The 7500-nt window shown below is 40.7% G+C and overlaps 1 protein-coding gene across 2 annotated transcripts in view; it reads left to right on the top strand.

The window, feature by feature from the left end:
* The window catches only part of sbf2 (SET binding factor 2), a 115468-nt gene that overhangs the window by 74376 nt on the left and 33592 nt on the right, over positions 1 to 7500 (top strand). The gene's annotated exons all lie outside the window — the stretch shown is intronic.

Here is a 7500-nt window from a genome sequence, read left to right on the forward strand (position 1 = left end):
TCGCTTTGTGAACGCAACTTAAATCAAAAGTTCATTGACCAGCTGTGCTGCCTTTTAGACATCTGAAAACTATTCAGCATTTTCAGTTTCTTCTGATTCCTCTTTCATTTGATGTAACAGGAAGTTACTGATTAAAAAGGAGCATTACTTTATGTTGTTTGTATAAAATCCGATAAAACGTCTGTTATATCGACTGGAAAGATTAAGGAGAGCGTGCACAGACTTTTTTGGCGCTCCAGAAGTCCGATTTTCCCGAACTTTCCAAAGGAATGATGTTTGTATGCGATCTGCTTACGCAAGCAGATCAAGGCTAGACCCGTGATTTATTCTTCTCGTTATCAATCTTTCACCTAAAGCCGAGGCAGAAACGTTTGCAAACGTTCGCGCAGCCGTTTATCCCGTCATTTCTCGTGCTCCCAGGACCGTACTCCTGCGTGATGTGTGTTACTGGCTTGGCAGGAGATGAAGGCACAAATCTCTTTTGTGTTTTCTGTCTTTTCTCTTCTGTTTGACGCTAAACCGAGACACAGAGGTAACAGGAGGACGTGATGGAAGGATCAAGAGTCCTGCTTTGCATGCTCCTGTCTTTCTGTTTCCAGATGCAGCGCTGGTTAGCGTAGAGTTCAGGTCACGCCGGGGCATTTGATGTGGTGCTTTTCTAGGGTATGTCTTAATTAGGAAAATCATAGTGCCCTTCATGCATACTTCATAGGGTATAGCCTAATGCTTAGTGCCCTTCATGCATACTACATGGGGTATAACATAATACCTAATGCCCTCCATGCATACTACATAGGGTATAACATAATACCTAGTGCCCTTCAAGCATACTACATAGGGTATGACATAATACCTAGTGCCCTTCATGCATACTACATAGGTTATAACATAATACCTAGTGCCCTCCATGCATACTACATAGGGTATAACATAATACCTAGTGCCCTCCATGCATACTACATAGGGTATAACATAATACCTAGTGCCCTTCAAGCATACTACATAGGGTATGACATAATACCTAGTGCCCTTCATGCATACTACATAGGTTATAACATAATACCTAGTGCCCTCCATGCATACTACATAGGGTATAACATAATACCTAGTGCCCTCCATGCATACTACATAGGGTATAACATAATACCTAGTACCCTTCAAGCATACTACATAGGGTATGACATAATACCTAGTGCCCTTCAAGCATACTACATAGGGTATGACATAATACCTAGTGCCCTTCATGCATACTACATAGGTTATAACATAATACCTAGTGCCCTCCATGCATACTACATAGGGTATAACATAATACCTAGTGCCCTCCATGCATACTACATAGGGTATAACATAATACCTAGTACCCTTCAAACATACTACATAGGGTATGACATAATACCTAGTGCCCTTCATGCATACTACATAGGGTATAACATAATACCTAGTGCCCTTCATGCATACTACATAGGGTATAACATAATACCTAGTGCTCTTCATACATAATACATAGGGTATAACATAATACCTAGTGCCCTCCATACATAATACATAGGGTATGACATAATACCTAGTGCCCTTCAAGCATACTACATAGGGTATGACATAATACCTAGTGCCCTTTAAGCATACTACATAGGGTATGACATAATACCTAGTGCCCTTCATGCATACTGCTGTACATAGGGTATAACATTTTGCCTAATGCCCTCCCATAATGCATACCCAATTAGAGTTTACCCTAATACATTAATATTACATAGTGTTTACGGTTTAACATTTTCTGATCAATTTTGACCTTTAGATTAAAGTATTGGCACCCTTTGGCTATCTGCCATCAAAACAAAGTCACTGTGTCTCGTGTTCAGTGCTTCATCCTGTAAGAGAGACATGTGACTGCATCAAGCATGCTCTGACGTAAATGACATGCCAGGTCACGTCCATCACTATTCACCCAGTAACCTCTCGACAGGCAGCATTACGTGATGGGGAAACACACACACACACACACATACATTCTGGATAGTCCTGGGTTCAGATTTGTTTGGTATAAAATTTCTACAAGTTGAGACATGGTGATTGTGACTGATTCTGCCTTCCACTGATTGATCTGACTTTTTTATGGCTCACAGCCTGCTAGTTGCTTCTGCTCACTCAGTTACTGTGAGCACACGCTGTCCACGTGGCCACGTGTGTGTGTGTGTATGTGTGTGTGTTTGGGAAACATTGTGCTTCTCGTCCATGGAAGAAACTAGGACACAAACTTCACATCCACATTTTAATAACCTTTTCTAAATCCAGCCTGCACAATTTTTTAAAATCATTCACCGCCTTACTGATTACGCTTTACAGCCCCATTAACCAGATCGTTTACTCTCGTTTTATCCAGCATCCTTACACTCCTTTATTATCGTTACAGCGGGTCCAAATCTTTAAAGTCGCTGTAGATAATTAGGCAGTAAAATCTTTTTTATGCATTATGTTTTTTGGTCAATCTTGACTTCAGAGCTTCGTCCCACTTTTATGACGTTCAGCAGCTCGGTTTGTAGCCGAAGGAATAAAAAGGAATAAAAACACGCGTGTCAACGCCTCCGCCGCAGCCTCTTGTCGTTTGTGTGTGGTAATAAACGTATCTACTCGTGCGGTTCACTCTCTCCCCAGGTTTGCCAAGCGAGCTTGGCTGTCCTCCAAAGCGTTGTCATCTTTCCCTTTTACTCTCTGTGGTCAAGGTCTGCAAGCCATAGTGCACAGGAAGCGCTACAGCGTTCAGGCCACTGTTTAAACCTCAGGACCTGCAAAATTCTTTTTAGATTGTTTTTAAATTCAAGTTATCCTTTGACACAGATTTCATGTCCTTTATCTCCAGGTCATTGCGTTAAAGAGTCTCTTACGGTTGCTTATAATAGTAATCCTAGGAGAAGTTGTTTTGTTTTTTTTTCCTCCAACACAAAAAAAAGTTCTCAGACTTTATAGTGAAAGCCAAAAAAATCATCACAGAGGTTCCAGTGGGGAAAATAAAAGTCTTGTTTGTGGCTGAAACTTATTTATTTATTTATTTTCATTTCAAATATGCAGGGTAACTAACACTAACATCATAATAACGTTATAGATTTTTATCTTTTTTCCAGCTCGTTCTGACATTTAGACGCCTCCACAGCCGATCGTGTTTTGGAGTCATTTTTTAAGCGTGTTTTCTTTCTCTGGTATTTCGATCAGAAAGGAAAAACAAAGACTTTTGCTAGTTATGGCCTCTAATGTGTGTCATTATGTACTCAGTTGATCTGGAACAAAACTATCATCCACAGGGATGAGTCACGTGAAAACAGTGTTTGTGAAGATACCAGGAATATCACAGTAACGTAGTGTCACAGTTCTTGGTAATAAAACGATAAAACATTTGTTATTGAATTCTGTTAGATATTTAACATCTGCTCCTCACTGGGTTTGTTGCGTCTGCTCAGGATAAAACGAACGCCAGTCTCACTAGGAGTCCACATTTTTCTACAAGTTGTGTTTTTTTTTTTTAGTTGTAGATATTCAAGGTCACAATAAGAATTTAATACATTTTAATGTGTCGTGTATCTCGAGGTGGTGTCTTGATACCGCCGGGACAAAATTTCTCCCGTTTGCCACGTTTGCATAAGATTGTATTTCAGATCTCTCAGTGAAAAATGACACGGCGAGACTCCGACTTGTCGATCTCCGACCTTTAGCCGGTGCAGCGCGATTGTTTGCATTCCTTCAGTCACAGTTTGTGCAGCAGGGGATTTAAAGGTTTTGTTTGTCAAGCTGTTATATTCCACAAAGCAGACATGGTGACTTGCTCCTCTGACTCCTACGTCCCTTAATCTGTCCAGTTCCTGACCTCCTGGTGTTTACTTTGCATCTCGGTACGTCCAAGCCGCGCGTTCTGGAGTCACTTTGCACAGAACGAGGTTTTTTGGGTCCGATGAGCAACACGTTGACCTTCTGTCCTGGTCACACGGGTTTGTTTGTCGGCTGTCAGTTCTGTATACGAGATGTTTGGTTCAAGATGGCTTTTAGTGCTCCTAGACACAAATATTTTGCAGCACGTCGTATTTAAATCTCTCCGTCAGCACCTCGGCCGGCACCCGATTCGACACAAAAGGAGGTTTGTTCAGATCGGATACGCATTGTGTGCAGGTTTTTTTTTCAGCCTGATCTCTATCAAGTTAGACGTTTGGAAAAGATTCCTTATACCGATTTAGGGAAGAATTCTGTCGGTGAATTACATCAATATTTACACGGCTAATCTGGCACGTGATCGTAGACGTTCACCGGTCGGACATTCCGTTCACCTCTGGGGTTTTCTCAAGTAGTGCAAAAATTAGCTTTTATGTAGCTTCTGTAACGTCAGCTTTAAATACTTGCCTTTAAGCCTAGAGAAAAAATTAGGGATCGAAAATGCAGACCAAAGACGAAAACAAAAGGATTTAGGGTCTAAGCTGTCAGACATAAAAAATAATAATAATAATAACTAAGTTTCATCTGAATTTTTTGCTCAATACAAAATCCATCTCTTGATTAAAACCAACGTCTCCAATTAACAACACAATATTTTTATTTTTTAAAACTCATTCATAACTATAAGTCTAAAGTTTGTACAGTTTTGGTGTCAGTCCCTCGTTACACAAACTCGTCCATAAAGCCCAGATTTCTTTGTTTATTTAATGAAATCAACAACAGACCTGCAGATGATGCGAGTTTACCGTAAACTAGGTTTCTGTTTCTTTTCTTTTTTTCACTGCACGGAAAATCTTTCTTAATAGTAACTGAACATAGACTTACACACACACTGAACATAGACTTACACACACACCGGATAGAGTTTAGCGTGAACCCGAACGGACCGAACCTTTAATTACGTATCATATCCACCGGTTTAGTGCAGGTTAGTAATTCAGTGTTTATAAGCCTGGAGTTTCTCTGGGATAAACAATGCATTCCTTTCACTTCATCACACAAATCACATGTCTACTGTAAAACCTGCTCGTTGTCTTTTGTTTCTTTGTTAGCCTGCAGTTATCTTTTCCTTTTCCTATTTTTTTTTCTTTGCATGTTTTTTGACATTCCTTTTCCCTGCAAAAATATACACTCGTTCTCCAAACAACTGGAGGCTGTGTGACTGGAGAAGGTCATCTTGACTCTGTCACACGTGTAGCAAGACGAGGCTGAAACACACAGTCATGATGACGAAGAGCTGCGAGGGCTGAAACAAACTCCACCATCTTCCCTTCAAACGTTCCTCGTCATCGTTTCATCGATCGCTTGACCCAGAGAGAAGAACGCGGCCAGGTGCCTTAACGGTGAATGTTCTGGGTCACTGATCAGAGGGTTGTGGCTTTAAGTCCCAGTACTGCAGAGCTGCCACTGTTGGGCATTTCCACAAGGCCCTTAACCCTCACTGCTGTCTGACCCTTTGCTCTGACCCCAACTTCCTGCAAAGAAAAGAATTTCGCTGCATTAATCTATATATGTGCTGAAGTCTGCAGTGTTTAACATGTGGGTTCGGGGAAGCCTGTATTTTGTCACATCTACGTTACAGCACAGTGAAATTCTTTCTTCACGTATCCCAACTTTGGATTTCGGGGTCAGAGCACAGGTTCAGCCATGATACAGCACCACTGGAGCAGTGAGGGTTAAGGGCCTCGGTCAAGGGCCCATCAGTGGTAGCTTTGCAGTGCTGGGGCTTGAACCCAGATCCTTCAATCAGCCCATATTTTAAAACACTCCTCAAGATTATTCAGCTTAAAATCAGTATCATATCATTTTTTATATATGATATGTGACAGTCAGAACTTGTCACAGTTACTGCGATCACATAAAAAGCACACTTTAAAATGTTTCCTCAAGCCGTAAGAGTCGACCAGCAGCTACAGTTAAACACGGATGCGTCTCACTCTTATCACCGTATGCTAACATTCGCTATTGTGCTGTCTTAGAACGTCCACGAAACAAGTCAGTTCCTGTTCTCACGGGCATCATAACCGGGGCCGTGACCCCACGTAGGGGTCGCTTTGATTTACAAAACAGGTCATAAGAGAAACTCACAATCACAACCCTAACCCTAACCCTCTTTTTTTTTCATTCAGTTATTTTACCGTATTAAAAAAAACAAAATCAATAAAAATGTGAGCTTTGAGCTTTCTGGGTCACATTACATATATGAGTACTAGACTGTTATCGTGTAATAAGGGATGCACTTATTTCCAGGGATTTCAGAACAGCTCAAAACAGATATTGCGTCATCGGGTAGGCGTGGCCTATTTGAAAATCTAACCCTAACCGTAGTTTTTGGTTGTTTATTTGTTTACGTAAAATAGCCTAACTGTAAGATAATAAAGCATAATAGATCCTTCATTGTCCATCGTAGGTATGCTTTTTTTTTTTTTTTTTTTTAAAAAGGGCGTTTTCCAAGACCTCCAGAAACCACGCCCACTTGACATCGTTGGTAACGAAACCCCTGGAATTTAGTGAATGCCCGTGTAATAATGCGATCCGGTTTTCCTGTTAGTTAGTTTTTGAATTTTACGTCTCAAATCACCTTCAAAGCTACTACAGTATATTTTTAGATAGTTAATACGTCTGAATTTACAGTCGGAGCTTACGGTTCAAAACGAAGCTCATGACAACACTCGCGACGACAGCACGCAAGCGTCAGTAATAACACGACACGGCGCAACACTAAAGATATCGTTGTAGCCTGCTACTCTTTCTATGTGGCAGAACTGGATTTCCATAGCCTCGAAGATTTTGGTTATTTAGTCTAAAGTTGTTATTCGGTTGTGTATATTTTTGTGTATATTTCTTTGAGCTTATTCTGTTGTACTTTTGTATTTACATGAGTCCTGGGGTGCAGTGGGATAGGGGTGGGATGGGGGGGGTGGTTGTGGGAGGGTATTAGTTTAAAAAGGTTTACTCTCTTTCTGTTGTGTTGTATTATTACATGTTCTATCAAAATAAAAACAGTGAATTACAAAAAAAATAAAGATATCGTTATATATCCTCCATCTCTGAATGGGTCGTAAATGAAAACCTTTTTCCGTACAGTTTGTTTTAATATTATCAGACTGGACTTTTAATCTTTTTTTTTGTTTCTCCCTTCCTCTCTTTCGCCGTTCTCTCTTTTAACACAACGACGTGTTACTCTCTCCGTCTGGGATCGCGATTGTGGCTGTGGTTTGTTGGGATTAGAGGGAATTGGAGAAAGTCTCTGGTGTGGTGCTCTGTAAAGCTGAAAGGAAATCAGACCCAAATTTAATAAGAGGTTTTTAGGCTAAAAGAAGGTTCGCAGCCTGCACCGTGAGTCACGGAGAAGAGCCAGCGTCGGTGGAACGAAAGCGAAGTTGTAGTGTTAATAAAGCTGTCGTTACATTCGAGCTTTATTGTGTCTTGGCAAAAACTTCATTGCGATTTGCATCTGAATGTTTAAAAAAAACACCAGAACCGGTTTTTAAAATCTGCTTTGGGAGTTACGCCTGT

The sequence above is a fragment of the Tachysurus vachellii genome, chromosome 1 (assembly GCF_030014155.1).
Source record: "Tachysurus vachellii isolate PV-2020 chromosome 1, HZAU_Pvac_v1, whole genome shotgun sequence".
Classification (NCBI taxonomy): Eukaryota; Metazoa; Chordata; class Actinopteri; order Siluriformes; family Bagridae; genus Tachysurus; species Tachysurus vachellii.